This window comes from Paralichthys olivaceus, chromosome 21, assembly GCF_024713975.1.
Source record: "Paralichthys olivaceus isolate ysfri-2021 chromosome 21, ASM2471397v2, whole genome shotgun sequence".
NCBI lineage: Eukaryota > Metazoa > Chordata > Actinopteri > Pleuronectiformes > Paralichthyidae > Paralichthys > Paralichthys olivaceus.
In genome coordinates this window covers 19,306,397-19,312,541 of record NC_091113.1, presented here as the reverse complement: position 1 = coordinate 19,312,541, position 6,145 = coordinate 19,306,397, and the positions used below count along the sequence as shown (strand labels likewise).

Below are 6,145 nucleotides of genomic sequence, written 5' to 3'. Positions count from 1 at the left end.
TTTATGGCCTTGAGAAACCACAACTTTATGGTATCTTTTAGTATCTCTGATTGGGATCAAACAACTGGGTTCTCACAGGGGGGGTCATCCACAGAACATGTAAACAAAAGGATAGGATGTCTCCTCCACTGAGTGAAACTAAAGAAGGGTAATATATACCTTTGCATGCTTAGTGGGAGGGGGCTGTGAGTTATAAGAACACAGATTCTCCTATGTTCTTTGCTCATTTGTGCATGTCAATCAGGTGATGTGTACTAATGAGTCCATCTGCAGATGCTGAATTAAACTTATAGAAAGAAGTGTTTGACTTTGTGCTTGTTTCACAGAAATTGCCGCCGCAGCAGAGAGTACAAACACGGTTGTGGTAAATTATCTTAACCAAAGTACCTTGCCTGCTACGCCCACTGGGGGGTTCTGCATATGTTCCCTGTCTTAACTTAGCACGCTGCTCAGCTAACCAGGGAACATCCAAAGAATGGAGCCTTCAGCGCCAATCATAACTGTGTCCCCATTGGCAACAAATGGGTAAATCATAACAAAGGGTTCCTGACTGAACTCGGAATTAAATGGTTAATATCTGAAACTATAATAGTTCAACTGAATTGTAGTTATCTAATGTTATTTTAATGCTACCATTACCTGTCTTGACATGTACCGTAGATGCTTGAGAGAGTGTCTGAGCCAGGGACAGTAGACATCACTGAGGTTCCATCAATAAGGTGAGTATTGAAACACATGATATTCTACAATATACTGTGATGTAGATTCTCAGAAAGTTACAGAAATTTGTGGGGAAAAATTGTTTGCAGATGCTATGAATGTCGTGTTAATTTCTGACACTCAGTTCACATTTATAGAGTTGGCTTGTTTTGTCAAGAAACCATCCATGTAAAATAAAAGAACATGGAAGAAATTATTTATCATGTATTGCTATATTTATTTCTTTATCTGAATTCTCTGAATTTTTATCAGAACTAGTTCTTAAAACAGATCAAATCATTATAGCCGGTGATTTCAATATTCATGTAGATGTTGCCAATGACAGCCTTAGTTCAGCATTTAAATCAATAATAGACTCGATTGGTTTCACTCAACATGTGAATCAACCGACCCACTGCCTGAATCACACTCTTGATCTTGTCCTGACATATGGCATTGACATAGAAAATATAACAATATTCCAACAGAACCCGCTTCTGTCTGACCATTTTTTACTTACATTTGAATTCTGAATTGTTAATTACGTCAATTCTGGACGGAAAGTCTATTACAGTCGATGTTTATCTGACAAAACTGTTCACAAATTTAAACAACTGCTCCCCTCCTCACTTCCCTCTCAGCCATGTGTCAGTACAATACAAGAAGATTATCAAAACCTTACTCCCACACTAGTTGATAACTTTGTAAATAGTACTGCAGCCTCACTAAAAACAGCACTTGAAGCTGTCGCCCCATTAAAAAAGAAGAAAGTAAATCAGAGGAGATTAGCTCCGTGGTATAATTCCCAAACGCGCGTTCTATAACAGACATCGCGGAAGCTAGAAAGGAAGTGGCGTTCCACCAATCGCCAAGACTTCCACCTAGCCTGGAAGAATAGCCTTATAAATTACAAAAAAGCACTTAGAAATGCCCAAACCTCTTATTATTCATTACTAATAGAAGAAAATAGGAACAACCCCAGGTTCCTCTTCAGCACTGTAGCCAGGCTGACAGAAAGTCACACCTCTACTGACCCATCTATTCCTCTAGATCTGAGAAGCAATGACTTCATGAGCTTCTTCGCTAATAAAATTACAACCATCAGGGATAAAATCCACCACCACCTCCCAGTGAATAACACGGATACATTGTCTGGTCCTGAAACCGTAGCACCAGATTTATGTCTAAACAAATTTTACTCTATTGATCTTCCTGAACTGACCTCGTTAGTTTCATCATCTAAACCAACTACTTGTCAGCTGGACTCTGTTCCAACTAGACTTTTTAAAGAAGTCCTCCCCCTAATTGACAGTTCCATTTTAAATCAGATTAATATGTCTTTGCTAACCGGCTACGTACCACAGGCTTTTAAGGTAGCCGTTATTAAACCTCTGCTTAAAAAGCCTACGCTTGATCCAGAGGTTTTAGCTAACTATAGACCCATATCCAACCTGCCCTTCATTTCCAAAATCCTAGAAAAAGCCGTTGCTAACCAGCTGTGTGGTTACTTAGATAGTAACGTTTTATTGGAAAAATTTCAGTCAGGATTTAGAACCTATCACAGCACAGAAACAGCACTATTGAAAGTCACTAATGACCTTCTTATGGCATCAGATGATGGACTTGTCTCTGTCCTGGTCTTGTTGGACCTTAATGCAGCCTTCGACACAATAGATCATAAGATTCTGCTACAGAGATTAGAACAACATATAGGAATTAAAGGAACAGCACTACACTGGTTTAAATCATATTTATCAGATAGATTCCAATTTGTTAATGTTAACAATGACTCCTCCATGCACATGCAAGTTAATCATGGAGTTCCACAAGGTTCTGTCCTTGGACCAATACTGTTCACCTTATATATGCTCTCCTTAGGCAACATTATCAGACAGCACCACATACAATTCCACTGCTATGCAGACGACACCCAATTGTATATTTCCATGAAGCATGATGAATCTAATCGCCTAGTTCAACTTCAGGAATGTCTCAAAGATATCAAGGCGTGGATGACCCAAAATTTTCTACTTTTAAACTCAGACAAAACTGAGGTTGTTGTAATTGGCCCTAAACATCTCAGACAAACACTGTCTGACCAGATAGTCACTTTGGATGGTGTCAGTCTGGCTTCCAGCTCCACTGTGAGGAACCTTGGAGTGTTGTTCGACCAAGACATGTCATTTGACCCCCATATTAAACTAGTGTCTAGGACGGCTTTCTTCCATCTGCGCAATATTAACAAAATTAGAAACATCCTGTCTAAGCAGGATGCTGAAAAACTAGTCCACGCGTTTGTAACCTCTAGATTAGATTACTGCAACTCTCTATTAGCAGGATGCTCCATGAAGACTGTTAAAAGTCTCCAGTTGGTCCAAAATGCTGCAGCACGAGTGCTGACAGGAACTAGAAGGAGAGATCATATCACTCCTGTCTTAGCTTCCTTACATTGGTTCCCGGTAAAATTTAGAATAGAATTCAAGATCCTGCTCCTCACTTTTAAAGCCCTCAACAATCACGCCCCCTCATATATCAAAGAGCTGATAACACCTTATTATCCAAGTAGATCACTTCGTTCCCAAAACACAGGCTCTCTAGTGGTTCCAAGAGTCTGTAAGAGTAGAGCAGGAGGTAGAACATTTAGATATCAGGCTCCTCTCCTGTGGAACCAGCTCCCACTCTGGGTTCGGGAGGCAGACACTGTCTCAGCATTTAAAGTAAAACTAAAAACCTTCCTCTTTGACAAAGCCTATAGTTAGGGCTGGATCAGGTGAGTCCTGAACCATCCCTTAGTTGTGCTGCTATAGGTTTAGACTGCTGGGGGAACTCCCATCATGCACTGAGCACTTCTTCACTTCCCTCTGTCTCTCTGCCCCCCACACCTGTTTATTTATTTATTTATTTATTAGTTTTAACATGTCATCATGTCAAAGTGTCACTTTGTCCTCCCATAGTCCCTCTGGCTCTTCTCTCTATCTCGTTTCAGATAACTCCGGCACCGGGACTACAGGACAACAACGACCACCATCACCATTGTCTTCATTTATTACAATAACTCAGCAATTCATTAATATATCTAGTCATGTTGTAGATCTATACATTGTTATTGTTATGGTTAGTCTTGATTTTGATGGTGCCAAATTGTTACTGGTCTCTCTCTCTCCACCTCATCTCTCTCTTCTCTCCCCCGCTTTCCAACCATCTCTCCTTTCCTCCCCCCTTACTTTTCTTTCCTCACCCCAACCGGTCGAGGCAGATGACCGCCCACATTGAGCCTGGTTCTGCCAGAGGTTTCTCCCTGTTAATGAGGGAGTTTTTCCTCTCCACAGTCGCCTGTGCTTGCTCATTGTGGGAACTGTTGGGTTTCTCTATGTTAATATTGTTTTAAGGTCTTGACCTTTAAATGTAAAGTGCCTTGAGATAATGTAGATTATGACTTGGCGCTATATAAATAAAATTATTATGCATTATGTTTTCAAGTTGTCCATCCATCTGTCAGTCCCATTCATGTGAATGCGATATCTCATGAACAACTACGTTATGTTAGTCAAAGGTCAAAAAGTCAAGCTCACATGGCTTTGCATTGTTTTGAATATAATTTATCAAGATTGTCCAAAGGAAATATCATTACATGTGGCACAAACATTCATTTGGACTCAATGATGACTTGAATAGAATTCAGTTGTCAAAGATCAAATGGCAAGGTCACTAGGACCTCACAAAGCACACTTCTTGCCTTGTATATGTGATATATCCGAAATGCCTTCAGGGAATTCTTTCACATTTGCCACAAACATTCACATGAATTTGGGTTTCATTTTGGTAGCCAAATGTCACAGTGTTCTCACAAAGTATGTAAATATTTTTCCTTAAATTGATATCTAAAGATCAGCTCATGGGAATGTCGTCAAACTTGGTAAAAATATTAAATTCAATTCAAAGATGAAGGGTTTTATTCCATTCGAAGTTAAAGGTCAGAGTAACATCACTGTGAATGTGATATGTTAGGACTGTCAGTAGGGAATTTCATTATATCTGGTAACTTGGACTGCTTGAGAGAATTTCTTATCAACGTTACATGAGTTGTCACTTGGATTTCAGCCCTCTAGCTGGTCAGGGGCCTAAACAGGGTTTGCAGCCTCTTGGTTCTGGAGCTTTTTGGAAAAATTACAATCCCTTTCAGGGCCTTCCCAAGGGCCTAGGAGCCCCAAATTTGACCCACTGGTCACGATGGGCTCTTTGAGCCTGCATAACTGATTTTCACCAAAACTGCAGAGGGGCCCAGGTGACCTTTGTGACTTTTGGTATCAATTAAGCCCATTTCTGAAGTTCCATTTTGATAGCAGCACCTCATAGTAATGGTTAATATTTACCAGTGTGTTAGGTGAATGTGTATATGTGCTCAGGAAACTATTTGTAATACGGTATGTTCTTGTAGCGTGAAGTAATGTTGATAATTACATGACGACGATTAAGCTAACATTAGGCACATTAATGTCCTGCAATGCTAACTGTGCGTCGTCTGTGGAATAGTAGTACACCGTGGCTGTGGAGAAACTATTGGCTATTCTATATTTGCGTTACTGAGTGAGTATAGTGTTCTTAATTGTGAGTTGCAATATATTATCAGTGTTGGGACCTGGTATCTGTGAACCATAGTTGGGCCTACATGTGTAGTCAAAAGCCTGACCGCATTTCTCCTTTGCTCTGGAGACAAAGTAGAGCTTCCAGAACTCAGTCTCCCAGGGTGCTTCATCTTCACACATAGGTGGTAAAACTGCTCCTGGAGACAACTCTCAACCACTATTGGTCACTGTGTGCCCCATGACCCACGAGGTCACCAGGCCAATATTAGCCGAGTTTCCCCTCTCCTCGCCCTCTTCTCTCTTCGCTTCTTCTCTCTTCTCTTCCCCTGCTGACCTCTCCTGGAGGAGTAGGGTCTGGCCCTGCTCTCCCAGCCAGGGAGACTTCCTCCCTCCACAAGCTCCTCAACTTCCAGCAGACCTGCCTGGAGCAGACTGCTAAAAAAACCTTCCAAAGGCAGCGACGCGAGAGCCTTCCTAAGAACTTCAGCACAACTGGCCACGACACAAGGTCTGACCAGCAAGTGCACAACATTAATGGTGCCCCCGTGTGAGGGAAAGTCATTAATACCAACATTAATGATGCCCTGTGTGAGGCAGAGTACAGTTGGCAATAATTCATAATTATGCAATATTGAAAAAGAAAAAAAAAACTGAAATAAGTGGAATCCTGAATTTTCAGTCAAGCCAAAGTTTGAATTGAATTCCACTAGTCTGCCACCGGAGTAGACATTCAACCATACTTACAAACAAGTGTATTGTGGTGAAATTGTATTTGTGATTGAACCCTTTATTAATAATAAATTATTAATAACAACCATTCTAAGTCCTCATAGTGTTACACTTAAAGCTTGCTATTGTTG

At 40.7% G+C, this 6,145-nt stretch overlaps 1 long non-coding RNA gene across 1 annotated transcript; it reads left to right on the top strand.

Moving 5' to 3' along the window:
• Nucleotides 1–256: 256 nt before the first annotated feature.
• Nucleotides 257–4,117, top strand: LOC138406180 (uncharacterized). Its single transcript, XR_011239785.1, has 3 exons — nt 257–525; nt 661–719; nt 3,686–4,117. It is a non-coding gene; the product is annotated as an uncharacterized lncRNA (long non-coding RNA).
• The last annotated feature ends 2,028 nt before the right edge of the window (nt 4,118–6,145 follow it).